General features: G+C 40.7%; 1 long non-coding RNA gene across 3 annotated transcripts in view; it reads right to left on the reverse strand.

Annotated features, from left to right (window-relative positions):
• LOC148532381 (uncharacterized) overlaps positions 1-27,126 on the reverse strand; it is a 141,704-nt gene that overhangs the window by 19,704 nt on the left and 94,874 nt on the right. For 2 of the 3 annotated variants that reach the window (XR_015877724.1, XR_015877723.1), the window contains exon 3: positions 25,046-25,115. The exons of the other annotated variant lie outside the window; for it this stretch is intronic. This is a non-coding gene — a long non-coding RNA (uncharacterized LOC148532381). The remainder of the gene's footprint in view (positions 1-25,045; positions 25,116-27,126) is intronic. 3 annotated transcript variants of the gene reach the window in all.

The raw sequence follows: 27,126 nt of genomic DNA on the forward strand, positions 1-27,126 counted from the left end.
AACCAGGGCAGATCCAAATCCAAAACCAAAACACAGGGGTCAGTGCACATCTCTAATGTAAATTACAGGAAATTTAAAAGAAGCATCTTATTATTATTATTATTATTATTATTATTATTACTATTATTATAACAGAAGGGTGAGATTGTTTTATACTCCCCAGATAATAATAATAATAATAATAATATAATAATAATAATTATAATAACAATAGTAAATTATAGCTTTTCTGGACAGTCCTTTCACTCTTTTACTTCTAAAGGGGAAAGTACACCTTCTTAGCATTTCTTGGGACAGTACATTACCTATATTTCCACCACGTTTCCTTACATAACAGGCTAGAAATTAAAACAAATGTATTACACTATGCTATCAAAATAACACCCTATGTAAGGAATTCAATTGCACACCATAATATTTACTGTGGTAAAAACTGCACTTTAATTTTTTGGAGGGGGCAATTCAATTCCGCCTTTTTTTTCTGCACAAAAAAATTCCCGGTTTTGCGAACGCGGACGCAAAAAAAATGGCACTTATCAGGGATTTTGTTTCGCCTGTCTCCTAGCAGGTGAAAACAATCCTTGATAGTGCCAGCTATCAGGGACAATTGAATACCCCTGGGGATCAATTAGCCATGGTAATGATATACTTTTTAAAACCCTAGTTCTGTTTTGAGTCACACAGATTATACCCTTGCTCCAGGTTACACCTGAAATGTAAACTTTTGCTTTCATTATGCTTGAAATCTGAACTTGACAGTGTGTCTGTTTACTAGAGATGTTTTACTAGAAATGAGCGTGTTCGGATTTCAGAGATCCGAACCCACCCGAATTTAACAGATCCAAGTCGGATCCAAGCAGGCTCGGATGTTCCCGCCTTACTCAGATCTCTCAAATCGAGGCAAAACCATAGAGCCGAAATCTCGCGGTTTGTGAGCTTTCGTCTCTATGATCAATGTAGTATATAAGGTACCACGCGACAGACGCCATTTCACTCCAGCTGTGGAGACTGAACAGGGAGGGTGGGATGTGTAGGACTGGGAGAGGTGCTGGTGCTGTCTGCAGTGTTCTGGGCTGGTGCTGTCACTGTGCTGTCTGCTGTGTCCATCAGGGCTGTTGCTGATCCATCTGGGCTGATTGTGCTGTCTGCTGTGTCCTGGGCTGGTGCTGTTGATCCATTCTGGGCTAGGGCTTTGCTGTCTTATGTGTCAATCTGGGTTGGTGCAGAAGTGCGGATACATCTGGGCTGGTGCTGTGTCCACCTGGGCCCAAGTTCTGGACTCAAAAAAAAAATATATAGTAAAAAAAAAAATCAAAGTGTCTTTTATATTTTTCTGTGTGTGTGCATGCATGTTAGGCTTAACCGCAGTAACGCACAAGATCCAGCCAGCAACATAAGTTGCAACCTAGTGCTGCCTGACTCCAGTCGTGATCAGTCTGTGCTCTGGGCCCATGTTCTGGAGCTGAAAAAAAATAAAAATCAATTGTGTTTTTTTCTAATAATTGTTTGTGTGTCTGTGCGTGTTAGGCTTACCCGCCCAAGATCTAGCAAGTCGGCAATGCAACCTAGTGCTGCCCGACTCCAGTTGTCATCAATCTGTGCTCTGGCCAAAAAACAATTATCCAAACCACCTGCGCCCTGTGACTGCAGCCCAGTGGAAGATCTAGTAGCACCACTCCTCCAGATATATACAATGATAAAAATGAACATTCCACAGGCACTGTCCCAATAATGATGTCCTCTCCTGTTAGCTGGATAAAATATGTCACAAAAATAAAGGAGATAGGACAATGGTTACACTTTTCATCAAAATAAATATTACTAGGATGGAAGGGAATGACCACTTTTGGCACTTACCTACTAGGGGTGCCCTATGTTCCCATAAAGGTTTGTCGAAGCTGAATAATTGGCTGAGACAAGTTCAGTTTAAAATTCAATCGCGGTCGACGCCATCTTGCGACTGGCCGCAAGACGCCATCTTGAAAATTAGATCGCAAGACGCCATTTTGCGAATGGCCGCCTAAGCGCCATTTTAGATAAACTCACATTTTAGTACATGTGGCGATAATACTATTAGCACCATGCGATTGCATCTTTTACCATTTCTCATACAAACATTAATACGCACAATTGCGCTGTTAACTAGTCGCATATTAGCGAATGCATAGGACTTTGTATGAAACTGCTGTTTTATTAGCTTTATGCACACGCATCTGCCCCAAGTTAACTAGCGTCCTTATATCAAACCCCGAATACTCACACATTACATATTCACACATAAGGTTTAATAAGCTTTAAAGTATATGATTTAAGTTGGTTCAGTTAGTTTAAATGCTGAGAAATAAAGATATATGATAACTAGGGTTTTATATATACTAGGAAAGTCGTGTTTGGTTTCGTACTGATGCATACTCTTTCAACAGGATTCCGGTACTATCGGTGTGAAGATCACATCATGCATTCTCAACTTATGGACCGCAGAGACTACAAGCAACAAAATGTATATTTCATGAACAACTGTTAGGATGTTACAGGGGGCGGGAAGGGAAAGACCCCCAGCTGTTAGAGGAAGGGAGAGTCTATTTGAACCAGCCTGTTAAATGCTCTGTAACAGATGCTTCTCCCCTGGGAACCAATGACATCAGCAACAAACTTCTCTATTGTCCTGTCTATTCTGGGGGGTTATAAATATGTGTGCTCAAATGCTGGGTTCTTAGTCTTCATGCTGAATGCTGAATGACGAGGGGTCTCTTGCTGATGCCTATCTTCGAGTCCGGAAGCGCTTCATATTTATACTGTACTTGGGTCTGTATAATTCCTTTTGCACCTAAATTGTGTCTGGATCAATTGCGTGTAACTGTCGGAACTTTTACTTGAATAATATGCTTTGGAACCACAGATTCCAGGTCTAAGTCTTTATTTACTGTATGACTGCATACACAAATTAGCGTTATCCTTAGAAGGTATAGGCAGGATATTAGAAGGTATAGGAAGGTGTATATAGAGGTTCTGATCCAGTATCGTTAGGTTTCTTTAACTTCCTTTTGCCACCTCCAGTAATAATTTCTTCACTGAATAAGATACAAGCTCTCCCCTCAGGGATTTAACTCACCTGGATCCAGGTATTGCTGTTCCATACCAAAGTGTCACACCATAGATAGGTAAAAAATCTTTTATTCAGAAGTCTTCCTCCATTAAAAAACTTTTATTGCAGGTACAAAAGAAAATAATACAAAAAATCAGAAAAACCAACATCTATGGACTGTCTATGGCCCCTGGAGTCACCTTTATCCGGATAATAGGTTCCTCCACAGCAGTCCTTAGTTCTTAATAGGGAAATGAGTCCAGTCTCATAAAATATACACACCAATGCGTTTCTGACCTTCTTGGTCCTTCCTCAGGGTGAATATTAAAGTATTGCACATATCATAACTAATTAATATGTCCATGGTCCTAATCCAGTCCATATTTATATAAAGGTTCCTTGTTTTAGGCGCCAAACACCCATAATACTGTTTCTGTAAAAGTCCGGCAGATTCTCCTGACTTCCGGGTGCGTGAACTGCACACACCGGAAGTTACCGTGGATGTCATTTCCAGAGACTCCTACCCCAGATGTCCAGGATATCCTCCGTCTCTGGATTTCCCCGATCTCATACTTGGGCAGATGTCCGGAAGGTCGCAACAACATCACTTAGTTATGATATGTGGTTAGATATGTTATCATTTTTAGGTCTCTGTATGTATTATAGATAATTCGATATTGAGATGTGAATGGCTTTTTATTTAATTATATAGGACCAAGATAGGATGTGTTTAGAGAGGTGGAAAACTCCGGGTTTTAGATATACCCAAGAAAAAACCCTCCTCCCTAATTAGAGGAAGGGGTATATATATCAGATATGAGCAATACTTTAATATTCACCCTGAGGAAAGACCAAGAAGGTCAGAAACGCGTTGGTAGGTATATTTTATGAGACTGGACTTAGGGCCTCATTCAGAGGCGGTCGGAAGATGCAAGCAGTCGCTCAGAAACTGGGCGGCCACTTGCATCCTGACCGCCTGCCTCTGTTGCGGTCGTTAGGCTGTGGGTTAACACCCACAGCTCTAACGACCGCTCCGGTGATGGTCATGATGGTCAGAGACCATTGCGACCATCGGGGCTTACGACGAGACCCTAGGGTAGGGTCTCACTTGTCGTAAGCTCCGGAGAGCTTCTGGCTCTGTCAGAGCTGGAAGCTCTCCACTGACATCACTAGTGATGTCAGTGGGGCCTCCCCCATATGGCAGGTGTTCCCATAGGAACGCCTCCGTTTGGGCTGAAAACCCCCCGGCCCGCCTTCCAAACGGGGCGAGCTGTCAATCAACATCGACAGCTCGCCCCCTTTGGAAAGCAACAGCGCCTGTCGTAGCGGGTCTCACGCATGCGCACGAGGGAGCCGGCTCCCTCGTGCGCATGCGCACTGCACAAACATCGAGGCGGCCGTGCGGTCGTAGACCATACGGCCGCCTCTGAATAAGCTCCTTAGTCCCTATTAAGAACTAAGGACTGCTGTGGAGGAACCTATTATCCAGATAAAGGTGACTCCAGGGGCTATAGACAGTCCATAGATGTTGGTTTTTGGGATTTTTTGTATTATTTTCATTTGTACCTGCAATAAAAGTTTTTAATGGAGGAAGACTTCTGAATAAAAGATTTTTTACCTATCTATGGTGTGACGCATTGGTATGGAGGATTAAGAGATATAAAGAAACCTTTTGGGGAACAGCAATACCTGGTCCCAGGTGAGTTAAATCCCTGAGGGCAGTGCCAGATTAAGGCCCAAATGGGCCTGGAGCTGAAATTTATGAAGGGCCTATTGTATTCTGCCGCAGGGGTGTGATCAGTGTCACAGGGGTGTGACTAATGATGTGGGGGGCGTGACGAGTGTTGGGGAGTGGTCTGTACAGGGGGTGTGACTAGCACCATGATGGGCATAGTTAGCGCCTACCTTCCACCACCCCAATGACTCTCTCCTCTTCACATATATATTTGTGACCCCCCCTCCCCCCCACAGACACGTATTTTAGTAGGCCAATAGTACTCACCTATCGCATCACCTTTGTGCAGGCACAGGTGTAGGTATTGCTCCCTGTATACACTACCTTACCCACCACCCACTGAAATACCTTTCGCCCATCAATCAATGCTGTATATCGAATTCATACCATTCATAGAGACCATCTCGCAAACACTGAAGTACCCATCATTCACTATCGCTCATTGATTTCATATTTCACTATCTTTAATTCCTCTCACCACCACTCCCTGACCCTAATGCTAACACACTGATATACCCCTCACTCATCATCATGCCCATACCACATAACAGACACACAAATACCCCTCACTCACATCATGCCCAGACCACATAACAGATACACAAATGCGCCTCACTCACATCATGCCCTGACCACATAACAGACACACAAATACCCCTCACTCACATCATGCCCAGACCACATAACAGACACACAAATGCCCCTCACTCACATCATGCCCTGACCACATAACATGCATACATACCCCTCACGCACCATCATGCCCTGACCACATAACAGACACACAAATACCCTCTCACTCACATCATGCCCTGACCACATAACAGACACATAAATACCCCTCACTCACCATCATGCCCTGACCACATAACAGACACACAAATACCCCTCACTCACCATCATGCCCTCACCACATAACAGACACACAAATACCCCTCACTCACCATCATGCCCAGACCACATAACAGACACACAAATACCCCTCACTCACCATCATGCCCAGACCACATAACAGACACACAAATGCCCCTCACTCACATCATGCCCTGACCACATAACAGACACACAAATACCCCTCACTCACCATCATGCCCAGACCACATAACAGACACACAAATGCCCCTCACTCACATCATGCCCTGACCACATAACAGACACACAAATACCCCTCACTCACATCATGCCCTGACCACATAACATGCATACATACTCCTCACTCACATCATGCCCTGACCACATAACAAGCACACATACCCCTCACTCACCATCATGCCCAGACCACATAACAGACACACAAATGCCCCTCACTCACATCATGCCCTGACCACATAACAGACACACAAATACCCCTCACTCACATCATGCCCTGACCACATAACATGCATACATACTCCTCACTCACATCATGCCCTGACCACATAACAAGCACACATACCCCTCACTCACCATCATGCCCAGACCACATAACAGACACACAAATGCCCCTCACTCACCATCATGCCCAGACCACATAACAGACACACAAATACCCCTCACTCACCATCATGCCCAGACCACATAACAGACACACAAATGCCCCTCACTCACATCATGCCCAGACCACATAACAGACACACAAATGCCCCTCACTCACATCATGCCCTGACCACATAACAGACACACAAATACCCCTCACTCACATCATGCCCTGACCACATAACAGACACACATACTCCTCACTCACATCATGCCCTGACCACATAACAGACACACAAATACCCCTCACTCACCATCATGCCCTGACCACATAACAGACACACAAATACCCCTGACTCACATCATGCCCTGACCACATAACAGACACACAAATACCCCTGACTCACATCATGCCCTGACCACATAACAGACACACAAATACCCCTTGCTCACCATCATGCCCTGACCACATAACAGACACACAAATGCCCCTCACTCACATCATGCCCTGACCACATAACAGACACACAAATACCCCTCACTCACATCATGCCCTGACCACATAACAGACACACATACTCCTCACTCACATCATGCCCAGACCACATAACAGACACACAAATACCCCTCACTCACCATCATGCCCTGACCACATAACAGACACACAAATACCCCTGACTCACATCATGCCCTGACCACATAACAGACACACAAATACCCCTGACTCACATCATGCCCTGACCACATAACAGACACACAAATACCCCTTGCTCACCATCATGCCCTGACCACATAACAGACACACAAATACACCTTACTCACCATCATGCCGACCACATAACAGACACACACAAATACCCTCAATCACATCATGCCCTGACCACATAACAGACACAAATATCATTTTCAAAATCTGACATAAAAAGAAAAACACCAAATTAAATTTATAAAATTTTAATTTCTTAAATTAAATTGTCCTACCTCTCAATTGGCCTGTTGTTATTCACTCCTCCTCCCGCTGGCTGCATTACGCAGAAGCTTCTCTATGGATGTCTTTCTGTCACTGGCCTGGGACACAGGGGTATCCCGTTTTAAAAGGGGGTTCACAAAATACAAAAGAAATAATGGCACAAATACAGTATATAAATAAATACACAGGTAAATAGAATATATATTATGCTTGTAATAATAATGTTAGTGTAAATGCTATCTAAATATATTAATCTCAAAAATTCTCATAGACAAGGTAAATGGGGTAAAGTAATAAAAAGTAACTGACAATTATCTATTCTGACGAAGCCCATTTACCTTCTTGGCTTTATATATTCAGATAGACAGCCTTTATTCTAATATTACTATTGCAGTCAAAATATCCATTTTATTTAGATTATTCTTTCCATCTTATATTTTTTCTTTGTGTTATCCTCCTTTGATATGTCTGATTGTACCTCTCTTGGTCTGTATGTCCTGTATTGTTTACCCCCTCACCTCATAGCTATATGTTCTGTCTGGACCAAAATTGAAATAGATAGCACCTATCCTTGTGTATCAATGCCTATTTCCCTATAGATTGTAAGCTTGCGAGCAGGGCCTTCCTACCTATATATCTGTGTGTTATTACCCAGTTTTGTTCTATTTATGATTCCAATTGTAAAGCGCAATGGAATATGCTGCGCTATATAAGAAACTGTTAATAATAATAATATGTGTTGCACTAAGCTCCCAACCTCATCTGTATGTTCTGTCTTGTGCTACCTCCTTATCTGTTTGTTTTGTCTTGTGCTACTCTGTGTCCATAATGATGGACACAGAGGAGGAGGAAGGGGGACACAACACCGAACATACAGTTGAGGGGGTCATCTGTATGTTCTGTGTTGTGTCCCCCTTCCTCTTCCTCTGTGTCCATCATTATTTACTCTAAGCCTCCTCTGTGTCCGTTATTATGTTCTCTCCAGCTCCTCTGTGTCCATTATTATGTCCTCTCCTCTGTATCTATTATTATGTCCTCACTTATGTCCATTATTATGTCCCCCCGCATCCATTATTATGTCCTCCCACCCTTTGTCCATTATTATGTGTCCCCCTTTGTCCATTATAATGTGTCCCCCTTTGTCCATGATTATGTCCTGCCCCTCTGTGTCCATTATTATGTCCCCCTCCCTCTGTGTCCATTATTATGTCCCATGTGTCCATTATTATGCCCCCCCCCCGTGTCCATTATTAAGCCCCACCTCGGTGTCCATTATTATATTTCCCCGAGTCCATTATTATGCCCCCCCTAATGTGTCCATTATTATATTCCCCCGAGTTCATTATTATGCCCCCTCTCTGTGTCCATTATTCCCCCCTCTATGTCCATTATTATGTCCCCCCGTGTTCTTTATTATGCCCCATCTTTGTGTCCATTATTACCCCCCCTTTTATGTCCATTATTATGCCCCCTCTGTGTCCTTAAGTATATGCCATCCCCCTCTGTATCCATTTTTATATCCCGCTGTGTGCATTATTATGCCCCCCCTCTTTGTCTATTATCATGTACCATCAGTTGTGCATCATTATGTCCAGACCCCTCTGTGTCCATTAGTATGTGCCATCCCCCTCTGTGTCCATTACTATGCTCCCCTCCCTGTGTCCATTATTATGCTTCCCTTCTGTGTCTATTGTTATGTCCCCCCCTTGTGTGCATCATTATGTCCTCTTCCCTCTGTGTCCATTAGTATGTGTCACTGCCATCCCCTTCTGTGTCCATTACTATGCCCCCTCTCAGTGTCCATTATAGTGTTCTCCCCTTCCCACTCTCTGCGCACGTTTCCCTCTTCACGTAGTTCACTTACCTTCTCTATTGTCTGTTCCTCTGCCTCGGCTCCGGTCTTCTCCCCACTGGCACTGACAGGAAGGTCAGGTCACGAGCTGTCGGCGTCAGGTGTGTCTCCTCCTTAGTCCACCACGAGAGCCCGGCGCAGGCCGCGTGGTAGCATCTATGTGATGTCACGCGGCTTGATATCACATGGTGTAGAGGAGGAGCTGAGATACCCTACGCGGCGCAGGAAGAGCTTGTGAACTGAAGCTTTCCACTGCGCCGCTCAGGCAGCCAAGACTCGTTCTCCCGGGTGGGCGGGATTGGGAGGGTGGTGTGGATTGGAGGTGGTGGTTGGGGGTGCGGTTTGAAAGAACAAGCGGCCGTCCGAGGTCCTCCCCTAACAGGAAAAAAAATTGTTCCTGTCTGCAGCGCATCCTCCTTGGTGGTGTGGGCCTATTTTCATGGGAGGGCCTGGAGCTGTAGCTCCACCCGCCCCATTGTTAATCCGGCCCTGCCTGAGGGGAGAGCTTGTATCTTATTCAGTGAAGAAATTATTACTGGAGGTGGCAAAAGGAAGTTAAAGAAACCTTTATGGGAACATAGGACACCCCTAGTAGGTGAGTGCCAGAAGTGGTCATTCCCTTCCATCCTAGCAATATTTCTGTTGATGAATAGTGTAACCATTGTCCTATCTCCTTTATTTTTGAGACATATTTTATCCAGCTAACAGGAGAGGACATCATTATTGGGACAGAATCTGTGCTCTGGGCCCAAGTTCTGGACCCCCCCCAAAAAATAGTGTCTATTTATTTTCTGTGTGTGTGCATGTTAGGCTTAGCCACACAAGATACAGCAACGCAACCTAGTGCTGCCCAACTCCAGTCGTCACCAATCTGTGCTCTGGTCCCAAGTTCTGGACCCGAAAAAAAAAATAGTGTCTTTTGTATATTTTTTTCTGTATGCGCACGACTGCAAGTATGTGAATTTTATAACCGCACCTTGGCTACACTATTGGTGTTTGTGACACTGCTTCAAGACCGCAGAAAATATGGAGGGCTGTCAGATGACAGGAGAGCATGGCCAAGAACCACATGTTGTAGCTGCCGCCAGCAGTCATCATGATAATGCAAGGCTGTCAACTTCCTTGTCCTCTATGAAGGCCCATGCCTTCAATCCTCAAGGGTATCCCAACTAGCATCTTTGTACAGTCCTCAACTCTATTAATAATTATATCAATCAGTTTTGAGCCAGCAAGCTGGATGCAACCTTTTGGCCCTTTAACTAGATGAAAAAAATCAATATTGTGAGCTGTGAGGTAAGAAAAAATTGACTGGAAATGAGTGGAAATAAATGTTATTGAGGTTATTAATACTGTAGGAACAAAAAAAGGTAAATTTTATGTGATTTTAGCTGTTTTTTTTTTATTTTTTAAGAAAAAATTCCAGATCCAAAACCAAAACACAAAAACAAAACATCATGGAAAAAAATCCAAAACCAGATTCAGATCCAAAACCAAAACCAAAACACGAGGGTCAGCACACATCTCTACTTTTTACAATGCGTAAAGTCAATTTTTTTTTATGGTGCAACATATTTTATAGTATTTCATACCTTTCTACTGAAAAAAAATCAAATGACCCTATATAACCCCATCTCTGAATTGGTTGACATATGCTCTAAATTGCCACCTCATGTTTCTAGTTAGGTTTTTATAAACATAAATAGATTGTGAGCTCCTCGAGCGAGTAAACGCTATCTTTCTCTCATCAATGTATTGCATATTATTCTAGGTATTTATTGTACACAAAACTTCAAGCACATGCGCTCAAATCAAATGCTTCATTGAATATAAACATTAAAAGATTGCTAACACAGCAGGGTACAAAAGTGAATAGTATACACTTCAGCAAACTGTGATGCATAGTTACTATCTATTTGCTGAACTTGGACGGGAAATTAAAAAAAAAAAAAAGAATGTGGCATGTGCAAAAGTTTTGCCATACTTTTATTTGATCCAGTAATACAGTGTACTTGTTTTTTAAGGTTTCAAACCTTGATTTCCGAAGGAATTCAAATAGGTGTGAGTTTGCAAGAGGTGTTAAACTCCATACTTCACCAAAAAGTTGCACACTTTATTCCATGCACACCCATGATACGCACAATTCAATTAGCAATGCCAATTCGCAATATTCGCAGCAAGAGTGTGCAAATTTTGTCCAAAAAGCAAACAGGGAAAATAGCATGAATTAGCAAAATCATATAGACGACTGGAAGTAGCCATAAGGAAAGTACTGTATGCTTTTAAAAGGTATCAAATGGCTGACTTGTGCATTTCAAAAAATTAAAAAAGTAAAATAATGTAAAAAGCTGTAGAATTTAATTTAATTATAGAGGAATTAAATGCAAAATGCCAAAAAAAAGTGGACAAATTATGCTTTTGGGGTAATTTGAGGCAACTTTAATAAAATGACAAAAAGCAATTATTTTTGGTTGAATTAAATACTTTCATTAAATTTGAGTGCATTATTTAGCTAAAATGCTTGATTTGGGGTAACTTGAGACCATTTATTTTATTTATTTATTTTACGTCAAAAATGACATGTAATTATTGGCCCAATTAAGCTAAGTGAAAGCTTCCAAATGCCTAATTAGTCATTAGGAGGGGTGTCCAAGGGGTTTTAAAGCAAGTCCCAACTTTTTACCTTAATATAAAGGAGGGAGAGTTGCGAACAAAAACAGGCAAATTTACTTTGAAAAAGAGATGAGAGTTTGGAATTGAAATGCAAATGTAATTCGCAATGCATATTTGCCATAAGTTTACCTCACTCGACCAAACTCGTACCTAACTGAACCCCCTTTATGCTCTTGCCTGAATAAGGTCAGGTAAAACAATATCATAGCTCTAATGTCTCAGGATGCTGTGCCTCCACTCAACAAGTATGGGCTTCTCCGCTAAGCAGCTGACTCAACAAAAACAAACATAACGGCCTGTTATACAAAGAAAAGGGATGTTTTAACAATATTTAATTCTAACTGCTTGGCTAAGATATTGAAGTTAAAAAGAGGGCATGATCTGGAAGACCTGAAATATATCTGATAGAACTGTTTGTAAACTGTCCAGCTATACAAAGTAGAAGCCAAAAAAGTATCTGCAAGAAGTTTTAGTAGACATTGGAGTAGTATTATCTGGTACACAAAAACAATGTACATGGAAGAGTTGTGAGAAGGAAAATTTGGAGCAAACCAGAAAAGTCAATATCTATATTATGCAAAACAATACCTAGATAATCCCAAAACGTTTTTTAAAAAGTGGGATGGACTGAAGAAACAGAAATGTAATATTTTGATCACAACTTTGGTTACTTTTAAGCATGGATGTGAATTGGGGTTGTGTGGCAGCCAGTGGCACAGGAAGTGCTGTAATGATAGACCTCAAAATAGAGTCAACAAAATAACAATAAAGTCTAAAAATTAATTCCCCAAAGTAACAATAATGAAGGAAATAAAGCTAAAAAGAGGATGTATATTTTAGCAAGATAAACAAACATCAACCTTTATATTATAGGAACAAGAGATCTAGGTTTTGGAATGGTCTTCATAATCTCCAAACCTGAAATTAAATTATTAGCTAATGTTATATGCTGTTTTAATTATTTTAAAACCTGAACCACTTCAGTTTGTACTCTGCAAAAAATGTGTTACCAAATTTCCATATAGAGAGCCTGGCTTAGGGTGCATACTACTATATTTACAATTATGCCTGTGTGATGTGCTAATTTTTCTGTGCGTGTTTTATTATCCCAGTAAATTAAGGTATTCAGTGTGCCATTGGGTAGTGGTAGGATAAATTAGATCTCATCCCACTCCTCCATTCAGTGGAGGCTCAAGCTCACAGCTGATAGAGTCTGTGTAAAAGAAAGAGAGATAGCGCTATCTGCGGACAACACTATCTTCAGATTATGTTAAATAATTAAGGTCCATTTCACAAAAAAGAGGACAATTTTTTTTTTTAATATTCCCACAAATTAGACCATAGATGGACCAACATTAATAATAAATATGTTGTTATTTACATTATTAGGTAGAGAGAATATTATGTAAAGTTAATATAATTCTAAAGAAGAAAATATTGATAAGGAATGCAATTTAATGTTTGAATTTCCCACATTGCAAATGGGAGTTCCACAAGTTATCACTAGGTGGTGTCACTATTAGTATATGGTGGTTGACCACATATGTTCACATGCAAGAGCATTTAGTGTCTAAAGCTGAATATTGAAGTTAAACATCAATATTCAGCTTCAGACACTGTCTTATCTTGTAACCTATCTTGTAATGCTGTTAGTTACAGAACATTAGTAAGTTTCCTTCAGCTTTGTAAGATATGTAGTTTTTAGATCCCATAAGGTATATGAGGATTCTGGACATCTATCCAATACCTCAATGTCCATTGATGGCCATTAAACTAACGTTACATATTTTCTCTGTAACTAATGTTACTGTCTTCTGTCACTACTGTTACATGTTTATTTAAGTCAATATCATATACTACATAAATGTTATCTCCTACTTTGTCATCTTTTATAACCTAATAGGGTTAAAGCACCGTGAGTGTGAAAATACAACAGGCTCTAGAAAACTGTAGTTAATTTGTTTTGTTTTTATTATGAAATTCTGAAATATTAAAATATACAAAAGGTGGAAGCATTGGTAGGATGATGATCATTTAATGGCAAGGGACGGGAACCCATTTGGACTTTTTTTGTAGTTTAATAATTTTTCTGTTTACACAATAGCAATGCTCACCAGCCAATTGTAGAACATTTCTACTCATTCAAATAATGTAAGCAGGCAAGCAACAGTACTGAGGGCTCAAAAACAAAATATTAACAAAGGTACAGTAATTGTATTGACAGACTTCTCTGAAAATTATGCCATTCAGCATCAAAACAAAGTCATGGCAGCTCATTGGGCTCATCCTGATGATGCAACAGTAACAATATATATATATATAAATATATATATATATATATATAGCTGTTGCATATTTCCAAGAAGAAAGAAATCTAAAAAGGAACTCCTTTGCCATTATGTCAGATGCAAAGCCACACACCACTACAGAAGTAGTACTGTATAACCATCTACTCTTGAAGGAACTAAAGCTGGCCACACACTAGACCAACTTACATCCAACCAGCCAACTTGTTGATTGGTTGGAATGAAAATCTGGTAACATATAGGAGTAAATGATGGTCAGCAATTTGCTCCTAAATGCCAGAAAACAGATGAAAATGGTCGTTTAGACAAGTTTGTTAAATGTTTGATCTAAACTATTTGTTCAAACAGCAGTTTTGGTCCAATTTCCAGCTTTTGGGAGCAAATTGCTGATTGTATTCCTTACTAGATTTTCATTCCAACCAATCAACTAGTTGGCTGGTTGGACAGATAATCTTTAGATGTGTGGCCAGCTTAAGAAGGTTTACTGATCTAGAAATTTTAACTGAGTCTGCATCCCAACATTTCAAAAACAGAAAACAATGTCATATCTGTCACATTTGCAGGCTGCCGAGCACATTTCAGTTCAATGGAATTATCATGAATCATATTATGGTAAAGGCCCCCATGATGGTGTTTGTGGTACTTTAAAGAGGACAGTCTAGAAATGTGTTTTACAGGACTAAGTTGTAGTGCAAAATAATAAAGAATTTTTTGAGATCACCAGTCAATCCACAAAAATCCACTGTATTTATATATGACCATCAAGAATGTTCACCGACCTCCAGGATGCAAAAGAAATACGAGGAGCAAGATGTGTGGTTCCTGTCAAGGAATTGGTTGTGAAATTATATGAAAACACCAGTGAAACATGCAAATTAAAACACATTGCTGATGTTGAAAATTGTCAAGTTCAAAATACAACTTCTGATGAACATGCAATATTGCATATTGGTATAACTGCTAATACCCAAGAAGTTGAATCTCAGGTCACAGTTCCACCTGTGAATTATTTTGTAGTAGTGATCCTACAGTTAAAGGGGATAACAAACACTACATTGGAAACTTTATGAGTACTGTATCAGTAATGACAACTTTCTTACTGTACAATACTTGAAAAGAAAAGGTGGTCTGGGTTTACAACAATATTATGCTTTTCCTGAGAAAGATGACGCTGACATCATAAGCATAGATTTAGTGTTGTGTACTTTGGCAGAGCCACGTGAATTGCATGGCAAGCATTATTTCTCTGATTTGCCATGTAATATTGAGTTTTGTTAAATGTTTATTGTTATACTGCATAGAGTATAATGCAGTATAACAGTTGTGTAACAGTTATATGATGTGATCTTAGTTATAAAAACATATGCCTATTTTGATAAATATTAGACATAAACATACAGATGTGTCCACATACATCTTACTTCCTTGTGCATTAAACAGCCCTTCTAGTCGTGCCATTCTGTGGTGTGACTTGTTAGTGCCAAGCGTCTTTTCTTGAGGCTTTTACCTTCAAATGTGTATTATTCGCAAAGTGATGCAAATAAAATGCACAAGCAGCTTCTGCTGATTAAAATGTTATGCGACATGCCTATATTCTTTAGTGCGACTGCGGGTGTATCTGCATGCGAAATGCTACGTTACATCAGATACACCCACAATCCCACACAGAATATAGGTATGCCACATATCATTTTAATCAGCAGAAGCTGCTTGTGCATTTTATTTGTACCATTTTGAAATAATATGTTACAGTGTCACAGCCACCTACACTGTAACGTAGTTTTTCGTATGCAGATACAACCACAGTTGCACACAGAATATAGGCATGGCACATATCTTTTAATCAGCAGAAGCTGCTTGTGCATTCTATTTGCATTGCTTTGCGAATAATACTCATAAGCACGCATTATATTTACCGCAACTTGTAGCGCACAGAGGTAAGATGTAAGTGGATACATCTGTAACTGGAAATTGATGGTACTTCATTTAACTCATTATATAATATATTGCTATTGTAAAGGTAAAAGTTGCCATTTACCTCAGATAACAAATTTATCAAAAAATACATTTTAAACTTGAGTTTTTTTTAATCATTCATGGCATGTAGTCCTAACTTTTCAAAAATGTGTGAGAAACATTATTTCTCCAATTTACCAAGTAGAATTGAGTTTATTCTTATTGTACTATACAGAGAACATTTTTTCCTGTATTATATTCTCTCTCTATAACGTTAGTTACATGTGTGTAATTTTAGTTACAAGAACATCTATTTTAAATATATTAAACACCAGTGAAACTCATGATATTTTATTTAAATAAATATACCAACATGTTCATATTTAGTGCTGTACTAAAGAAAACAAATGAAATTTACATCAACTATATGGAGTAACAGATATTTAAATTGTAACAAAGGCTATTATTTTTAATCACTCATTACATGTAACATTAGTTGCAGCAAGCTGGACCAGAATTTTTAATTAAATGTTAACTTAGGTTTTTCAACAAAGAAAGTAAATAACACTTATAAAAACACATTAAATTATGCTTATCTTGTAATATTATTTTTTATACATCTTCCATTTATTTGGAAGTTATGCAGTATTGTTCACATAACGAATATGTAACGTTAGTTACTTTGAAATGGACCTTAATATAGATTTCAAATGTTTTTCTATTTTTCATTATAAGCTCTATATTCTTGAAAATGTTCAACACAGATCACATTTGTCATGAGTGATTGGGAATAATCTTGAATGCAATTCTTCCAAGCAAATTTGTAGAACATTTTGCCTGAACAAAGCAGGATTGGAAATATAAAAAGGGCCATTAGCTAAGCACAATGGATATTAATAGATTTTATTTTGTAATTTTCTCCATTTCTCTTTTGAGTCTACAAAGCTACCTGTGTGGCCTAAGGATTGCATTCACAGTGATTTTTTTTTTTTTAAATAATTTTCTCACTCATTGAGAGGTAATTGAGCATCCTGTCTTGTATAATGAGGAGTAAAACTTCTGCTTTGCCTGTTCCAGCTGTTCTCACTATCATAAACATACTAATAATTCATTTTTATTAGAGGAACCTGCATAGAGGTGTACAGATGTATAGGTTTTTAAGAAAGTCGCTCATGCATTTTTTCATTTGAGGGCTGGATTGTGGATGTGTAAATATTCCAGATTGAATGTACTGTAACAGATGGAGAAGTTCTCAATACTAAAATATCTACCAGGGAAAGGCTGTCATATTTGGCTGTCTTATATCTGACTATCTTAATGCTCCATACCATAAATGTAAAGTCTATCTATCTATCTATCTATCTATCTATCTATCTATCTATCTATCTATCTAATCTATCCATCTATCCTTCTCTTTCTCTCTCTCACTCTCTCACTCTCTCACTCTCTCACTCTCTCACTCTCTCACTCTCTCACTCTCTCACTCTCTCACTCTCTCACTCTCTCACTCTCTCACTCTCTCACTCTCCATGAAAAATGGTCTAAATAAAAATGGGGGTGGCAAGAGAGTTAATGCTTTTCCTAGGTATAGTACAATTACAGGATGTTTTCACATAACTTAAGCACTTTATAGAAGCATAACCTCCCATGCAACATGGTATGTGACCACATTGTTTACATAGAAATCACAGGGGCTCTGCACTCACCATAATAACTAACAATGATAATAAACAGTGGAGGTTAGGTTCATAAATTGATCAAAGCATTTGAATGAATCATTTTGTGAGCACATTTTCTCGTGCACCTCTTTCAACGGAATCAGTATAAAATACCGACACTGGAAGCCCAAAGGATCAAGATTACGTCTGGAGGTGGTAATTAGGGTTCCCCTTCCTAACCCTAACCCTCCCTTGGTGATGCATTGAGCTAGCTGGCTGACTAAGCTAAATCCTAACACCCCCCAGGGGTGCCTAAACCTAACACCCCCCCTCCCCACACCCTAAACCTAACCCTCTCGGGGGGGGTGCCTAATCCTAACCCTCACCCCGTGGTTGCCTAACCCCCCCTCCCCATAGCCTAACCCTAACACTCACATGGGGGGGCTAACCCTAAGTCCCCCCACCCGTGGCTTACTCTACCCATTCCCCGCTAAATTTCATTCGGGATGCCGGCGGTCGGGATTTCGGTGCAGGGCTAAGATAGACATCAGGATTTTGACGCCTATCTTTAGTCCCGGGTCGGAATTCCACTGAAGGGATTCTGACAGCCAGCATCCCGGCCGCCGGTAATGTCACCGCATCCCTTTAACCTGTTTAATTTAGCTTGTGTCAGCTGTTTTCCTAGGTGCTTTACAACAGGAGTGCTTGGTAACTGTCTTACCATTAAATCAAAGTTGATGTGAGCTTCAAACCAGATAGCATACCTTGGGCTCTATTTACTACAATCCGCATATTGAATGCGGATTGTACTGTGATATTACCGAGTGAATTCGCATTGCGAATTCAGGCAATATCACAGGGATTTACTATAAATCCCTTGCAGGGACAGAGCTTGCGATAAAGCTCTGTCCCTGCAGATCCCATCCGCACTCTAGTCGCGGTATTTTCGGAAAAAATACCGCGACTAAGAACCCGCGCATGCGCCGACCGACCGCCGCTACTACCCCCACACCGACGCTAAGCCCCGCCCCCCGGGACATAGTGGAAACCGGACCCACAACCTCAGTGCTGTGAGGCAGTAATGCTAACCAATACACCGTCTGTGCTGCCCACACCATCTGTGATGCTGCCAAAATATACATATATTATATATATATTAGAGATGTGCACTGACCCCCGTGTTTTGGTTTTGGTTTTCGATCTGTATCTCCTTTGTGTTTTGGATCTGGATTTGGTTTTTCTAAAAAATCATAAAAACAGCTGAAATCACATAATTTGGGCCTGTTTTTGTTCCTACAGTATTAACATCAATAAAATTTATTTCCAGTCATTTCCAGTCAATGTTGACTACCTTACAGCTCATAATATTTATTTCATCCAGTTTAGGCCAAAAGGTTTCATTGAGCTAGCTGGCTGACAAAGCTATGCGACCGCAATGAGCGACACAAACATATGGCAGTTCAGCTTCCAAATTGGCACAGAGTGGCACTGCAGTGGTAGACAGGATGGCAGTTTTATAAACTATATGACCCCATAGGAAGTTTAAAAACCAAGAATGTTTTCGTTAATAAAGAACTAGGTCAGAGGCCCGAAGGAGTTGGATTATGTTTATGGACTGAAGACAGGGAAATGACTGAAGGATTTATTAGTTTGTAAATTTATTTATTTTAATGTTTTCATTCTGAAGAATATTTATGAAGGAGGATCAATGTAGGATCAAGTTGTTCAGTTCCTAAAGATATCTTTGATCTGGAGAAGGTTTGTTATACTGTACATCTAAAAGAAATGCGGTGGCCTTGCTTGTGGAGTAAACACTGTAAACAGACATTTACTTTGTGCTCAGGGAGGCTGTTAAGGGTAATGGGATCAAGACTTGCTGTTTACATCAGAGGAAAGCAGCCTGTAGCTCTCTGGCTGAACTACAACTCCCAGCATCTGTGCTGTTTGCCGGGCCTGCTGGAAGTTGTTTGTCAACAACGAGTGGCATGCCTCAGGTTACCTCAGCCTACTTTGCACATGATATGTACCATGTAAATATGTATGTATGTGACCAATATACACATCTAAATTTTGTATTATCCTGGCAGGAAGATCCTGTGTACTGCTTCTCATATTTCTGGTCTCTTGCATGATACCCACCATCTACATTATCCAGTTATTCCACTTAGAGTCACCTACATACAAAGGAGGAAGGCATTTATTGAGCTGAACTGTTATTTATAACAGCCTATCAATTCACCAGGGTCCTGTGGCAACTGGATGGGAGGAGGGAGCAATAAAAAAACTGGGTATATTTGAAAATCTACCATGTTTTGCCAACTCAATCAACTTGGTGAATCTGAATTGTTTTTAAAAAATAAAAGGGGCATACAGGGGATTCTATCTGTGACCATAAACATTTCTGGACATTTTTGGCATTCAGCAACCGCATGTTGAAGACTTCAGCGGTTGTGGCAGTTCAACTTCCAACATGGCACATCAGGAAACAAATGTTTTTATTAATCAAGACTGAGGCCTGAGGGAGTTGGAGTATGTATGTAGTTGAAGGCAGGGAAAGGAAGGGCTGATTTGTAGTAAATGTAATTAAAGTTTTGGACTTCGAAGCAAATGTGTGAGGGAGGAGTAGAGGCATTTGCAAAAAAATAGTTAAGCTATTTGTTCGTTCCGTATTTAAAAAAAATAAAAAAGGGGCATGCAGATGATGCTGTTTGTGGCCATAAAAATTTCTGGAAATTTTTGGCATTCAGCAACTGCATGTCGAAGATGCACATCTAGGAAAGAGAATGGCATTGCAGTGGCAGACAGGAAGGCAATATACTACAGGTTGAGTCTCCCATATCCAAATATTCCGAAATACGGAATATTCCAAAATACGGAATATTTTTAGCATTACTGAGAAAGTGAAACCTTTATTTTCTGATGGTTCAATTTACACAAACTTTGTTTAAAACACAAATTATTAATAATATTGTATAAAATAACCATCAAACTTTTTTTGATGCACAAAATTATTGAAAATATATTATAAAATGACCTTCGGTCTGTGTGTATATGGTGTATATAACACACAAATGCATTCTGTGTTTAGATTTGGGTCCCATTCCCAAGATATTTCATAATTTTATGTAAATATTCCAAAATACGGAATATTCCGATATCCAAAATACCCCTGGTCCCAAGCATTATGGATATGGGAGACAATAATGTTTGTCATCTACACAAAAAGGCAGTCCACAATGCCCCAAACAGCACATAATGCAAAGAAAAGAGGTGCAAGATGGAATTGTCCTTGGGCCCTCCCACCAATGGGAGTAATGCCGGTGTTGCACCTGCCCATTTTGATTCTTGAACGGGTGGTTGAACTATTAATGAGGTAGCACACAAAACTGAAGCTCTGAACAGGAAGGGGGCAGAGGGATTTAAGTCTGGTACTAAACATCTCTTATTATTGTGCTTCTGGGATTATGGGAGGAAAGGAGGGAGAACATCTCCAGATACCATCACAAAATAACCTCTCCATCTGGTGCTTGAGTTGCATCTGACCAAACATGGCTGTTATGATCAAGGGAAGCAAAGCCCAACAGGTTTATATCTACAAATCAAGGTTGAAAAATGGCACAAGAGCAAAATAAAATTAAGCATCAGCAGCGGCACAAACTCACAGTGCTTATATGGATCCACTGGGGTATGGCCTGCAGCGTCACAGTGCTTATAGGAATACACTGGGATATGGAAGCATGCACTGGGGTACGGCCTTCAGCATCACAGTGCTTATTTGTATACACTGGGGTATGGCCTGCAGCGTCACAATACTTGTATGGATAAACTGGGGTACAACCTGTAGCGTCACAGTATTTGTATGGATACACTGGGGTATGTATCAGTGCATACTGATCAACCTCAGTTTAAATATATATAAAAGTTTTTCCACACTGGGTACGGCCAGCAGCATCACAGTACTTGTAAGAATATTACACTGCGGAACAGCCTGCAGTGTCACAGTACTTGTATGAATATTACACTGGGGTGCGGCCTGCAGCATCACAATATGTGTATGAATATTACACTGTAGTATGACCTACAGCATCACAATACTTGTATGAAATTTCCAGCGGACGTCTACGTGGGAAGAAAGGCAAGTACTGCACAGGAGAGGGGGCACAGCATAACAGGCTCTACTAGGGGCATTATTGGGGGAACAGCATAAGGGGCACTGTATAAGAGGCACTGTATAAGGGGTATACAATCGGAATACCGGCAGCCGCTTTATGTAGTGCTGTATAAGGAGCAATACGTAAAGGACACTACTGGGGCACTGCATAAGGAACACTACTGGGGTACTGTACATAAAAATGTATTTTGTACATCTCTCATGTAAATAACACATAATCAAAATCTATTTGTTGACATAGAGATAGATGAATGAAGGAATTAATTTTGACATAACATCAGGTCATCTTATACACACACATTCCACAGCACATATCCTAACCCACTGCTCCAAGCTCCTTCCTCACTATCTACCCCATCCGTGTCACCCCTGTCTGTCTGCCCCTCCCCTTTAGAATGTAAGCTCTCACGAGCAGGGCCCTCGTCCCTCATGTGCTACTCCTCCCCCTACATATAGTATCATTTACGCCTAACTCCCCACAACAGCACCTAACACTTGGTTGCTTATGTCCTGCTGCTTGTGTTATGCAGCTATGTCTATAAACCATGTCCTTGTCCTTGGGGGCACTGTATAGGGCACTACTGGAGCACTGCATAAGGGGCACTACAACGGGCACTGTATAAGGGGCACTGCTGGGGTACTGTACAAGGGGCACTACTGGGGACATTGTATAAGGGGCACTTCTGAGGGCATTGTATGAGGGGCACTATGTGGGCATTGTGTATAAGGGGCACTACTGTGTGTCGTAATGTGAAGAGGGGAAAAAGACCAAGATGTGATTGGAGAAAATGAAATAGCAGAGGGAGAAGAGAGATATGGAGAAGAGAGAGAGCGGGATGGGAAAGATGGAATGAGAAGGAAAAAGTGAAGAGGAGAAACATGGTGGGTGGAAGAGAGAGAGAAAAAAGTGAGTTTAAAAAATTAAAAAGAAAGCCAGGCAACGCCAAACATTAAATCTAGTGTGTGTATATACAGTGTAAATATACATATGTATATATATATATACATATATATATATGTGTGTGTGTGTGTGTGTGTGTGTGTGTGTGTGTGTGTGTGTGTGTGTGTGTGTGTGTGTGTGTGTGTGTGCAGTATGTTTTTAAATGTTCATTCTTGTGTGGACTTTTTTTTTGCTATATGTTGTGTGTTTTGGGAAGAGGCACTAAAGGGTCTGTGTAGAAGATATAGTGGATGGAGATAAGGTACCAGCCCATCAGCTCCTATCATTTTACAGGCTGTGGGGTCTATTTACTAAGCAGTGTTAGGAGAAGTGAAGAGTGAAAAGTGATAAGGTGCCAGCCAATCATCTCCCAACTGCCATCTCACAGGCTGTGATTGAAAAATGACAGTTGGGAGCTGATTGGCTGGCACCTTATCACTTTTCACTCTTCACTTTTCACTTCTCCTAACACTGCTTAGTAAATAGACCCCTGTGTTTGAAAAATGACGGGAGCTGATTGGTGGGTACTTTATCTTCATTCACTTTAACTCTCTCCAGGGATTAGTACTGTGCATTGTGATCTGCAGTGACTTAGTGATTTACTAAGCTGCATTAGGAGATAAAGTGAATGGTGATAAGTTACCAGCCAATCAGCTCCTAACTGCCATGTCACAGGCTGTGTTTGAAAAATGGCAGTTAGGAGCTGATTGGCTGGTACCTTATTACCGTTCACTTTATCTCCTAACATAGCTTAGTAAATAGACCCCTTAGTCACTGATGCTGCTGTGTACCGGTGCAGCCCATGACTGAGGGCAAGGGGAAGACTGGAAGCTCCTCTCTCTATTTCGCTCTTCAGCGCCTGCAAGTTGAAGTGGCAGCAACTAATAGTTCTGCTGTGTGAGTCTGACAGGTCAGGGCCATTGCATTTTATGTGCAACCTGTAGTCGGGGTTGACAATACCAGGGCCACTTGCTTGTTTTGCCCCCCAGGCTGAAAGTTGCCAGCCAGCCCCTGGGCATAATATAAACATGAGGCACTAGAATGTGGCATAATGTGAACTGGGGCATTATATCATAATTTGAATTGGGGGTGCATTGTGGAATAATGTGTACTAGCAGCTCTACTAGTAGCTCTACAATGTGTCATAATGTAAATTCACCCCACTTAGGGCTGTAAATATGTACCCGGAGTGTACCATCATGGCCCTTCCCGGCACCTGAGAAGCCACCATACACTAGTGGAGAGCTCCGTGTCAGACCATCAGCTGCTGTCTTAGTCTATCTATAGCCTGTCTGCATGAGAATTGCTACATTACAGTGTCAGCGGCTGTGATGGGGGGGCACCAAATTATAACTTGCTTCCGGGCGTCTGGGATGAACTTACGCCACTGAGCACTACTATGTTTCATAAAATGAACCAGGGTACTATTATGAGCATAACATTAACAACTGCTGTGGAGAGGTGTCTCCCTAGAAGCATTGGGACAGGTACCCCTTCGAAATGTTGCTATGGGACCCACAAAGTTCTGGCTACACCCCTGACTAGATATTGTTATTGTTAAAATTCCCTACAGTATGTTGTGATATCATATATACCAGCATTCCCAATTAGAGAGTCAGGATACAATTGACTTTCCCTGGGTAAGCTTTTATACAACCAGGGCTCCATCCAACCATTCTCCAGTGCACCTTGGTCAAGCTCCAAATACCTACACAAAACACAGCTATTAAAACATGCTAGTGTATGCGTTTAAACAATTAACCCAAAAGTGGACACTTTGTGGGACCTTACAAATAAATAACAATAACACTGTAATAACAACAATAATAATAATACTTTTTAATATTGTCTATTTCAAATTGCCATGTGTTATACTGTCAAAGCGCTTTTCAATAAATTAGAAAGGTACCAAACCAATGTATCATTATACTTGAACATACTGTAAGCATATCCTAAGCCATTATGCTAAGCCAAAACACTTTTTCTGGGATACTGTAAGTACATGATCTATTAATATTCAGCAAGTACCATTGATTTAACGAATGAAGAAAAACCACACATAAAATAACATGCATTCAGTATTTAAATTGTAAAGAAAGTTTATAGCCTTCCAGGACTACAGTTATAACATTGTATACTGTACAAGGTAATGAGGCATACATAACACAGCAAAATACTATTAGCAAAACACTCTACAGATTAGAACAATTTACTAAAGGTCATTTTTGAAATGCAAAATATACAGACCTACAGTGCTTTTCTATATGGGTAAGTGCACCTAATTTCCTCCAACAGCAATGATCCCAAACTTCTGTATCTTGAAAAAAAAAAAAAAAAACTAAATTCTACAACGTCATATGAAATTGTTCTATTAAAAGTGTTTTATGCATTTATCTCTTAGTACAGTTTTTCATTAGACAAATACAAAGGGATAATGAAAAATCAAGTTAATGTGCCTTTATCTTTTTACCTCCTAATAGGCTCACAGAAAGCAGTGATAATGAGATACATAATTTTTTGATTCATTTGAACTATAATAGAAGTTCATCCAAGCAGAATTTAGAAGATAAACTAAAAAGTTTTATTTAGCACTAACATTTGTCCCCAGCATTATCTGTGTTTTTTCTCTCTCTCCCCCGCTTACTCCATCTCTCTCTTACCTTGCTATCTCTTTCTCATCTATCTCCGTTCCCTGTCTGTTTCTAATTCTCTATTTGGCACTCTCCCCTATTTTACTCTCCATTTTGTCTTTTTATATTGCTTTCATTCTCTGTGTACCTTCTCTCTCTTTATTCCCCTTCTCTATCACAATGTCCTTCTCGCTCACTTCCTGTCACTATTCCGATCCTCTCTGTCCAGCCTGCCCCTTAGGGGTAAATTAACTAAAGTGAGAGTTTTTAGAAGTGGAGATGTTGCCCATAGCAACCAATCAGATTCTAGCTATTATCTTCTAGAAGGTGCTAGAAAAATGTTAAGTAGAATCTGATTGGTTGCTATGGGCAACATCTCCACTTCTAAAAACTCTCACTTTAGTAAATATACCCCATAGTCTCTGTTTCTCTGCCTGGTCAATCTGTCGCTCTTCTTTCCCCTCTGTCTTTTACTTTTACTTTCAGTCTTAGTACCTTTTCCTCCTCGGGTCTGACTACTACGTCACTTGCAGAGTCGATGATAACACTGTGGACTAACAAGCACAGCACACACTCTCCAGTCTGGTAACCAGGGCCTACAATTGTTTCAGTTGTGGCAAAGCTATTTAATATACAGTTAGTGTCCTGTGGGATACATGTGTGTGGGGATGTGGGGTCAGGTAAGCGTTGGAAGCTCGCACTTATGTTGACATGCTGAAAGTAGTAGAGGGTTGAACTTTGATGAGGCGCTTACACTTTTGCACACTTATTTGCGCATTTAGATTAAGAAGGGATCATACTATAGCAGAGTAAAGGTATATACATGTACTGGGCTATGGAAAGCAGGGCTGGTTCTGGAATTACAGGGAAAAATTTGCGTAAAGTCTCCCTGTAATCCACAGAACCAGCCCTGGACCCTTTCTAACGGGGGACTGATGCCACAGCCAGGGGAGCCCTATCACCGGGCTGCCCAGCCGCAGCATCAGCCAATGAACGGCTCCCTCCATTGAACTCAATGGTGGGAGCCGCAGGGTAATGGAGGGAGCCGTTCATTGGCTGAGAGGCGGGGCCTGACCTTTCTCAGCCAATGAACGGTCAGACCCGGAGCTTCAAAGGAGGAAGCTGCGTCTGTGCGCTTCATTCAGGAAGGAATATTCATCCTGGTTAGGATGGTCGCGTTTTGTTATTTTAAGAATATCAATGGATGCCTACTGGACAAGGGGACCACTCGCAGTAATATTGGTGAGTATGTGTGAGTGTGTATGTATGTATGTATTAAACTTATACTATGTAAGGTGTGTGTGTTTCTTTCAACATTTCATTACAAATGAACTACAGGTCCCAGTGGGCCCTCAATGCCCCGTATGCTGGTACTTGTGGTTCTCCAAGTACCAGCATGCAGGGGAGGCTTGCTGGGACCTGCAGTTCTACTGTAAAGACAATGTTAATTTTCTTCTATTTTTACACTACACTAACACAATCAACCCACCACCCACCGCCCAGGGGTGGCGGGGATAGCCCCAGGCTATCAGCTTAGGCTAGGGGTTCCCTGGAGAGGGAGACCCCTTTATTGGAGGGGTCTCCAACTCCCCAGGGATCCCTGGTTTGGGCTGACTAGCGGTCAGGGCTGATGCTGCGGCTGGGGGACCCGGTTATAGGGCTCCCCTGGCTGTGGCATCAGTCCCCCCATTAGAAAGG

The sequence above is a fragment of the Taudactylus pleione genome, unplaced genomic scaffold, assembly GCF_031769625.1.
Source record: "Taudactylus pleione unplaced genomic scaffold, aTauple2 ptg000078l, whole genome shotgun sequence".
Lineage (NCBI taxonomy): Eukaryota > Metazoa > Chordata > Amphibia > Anura > Myobatrachidae > Taudactylus > Taudactylus pleione.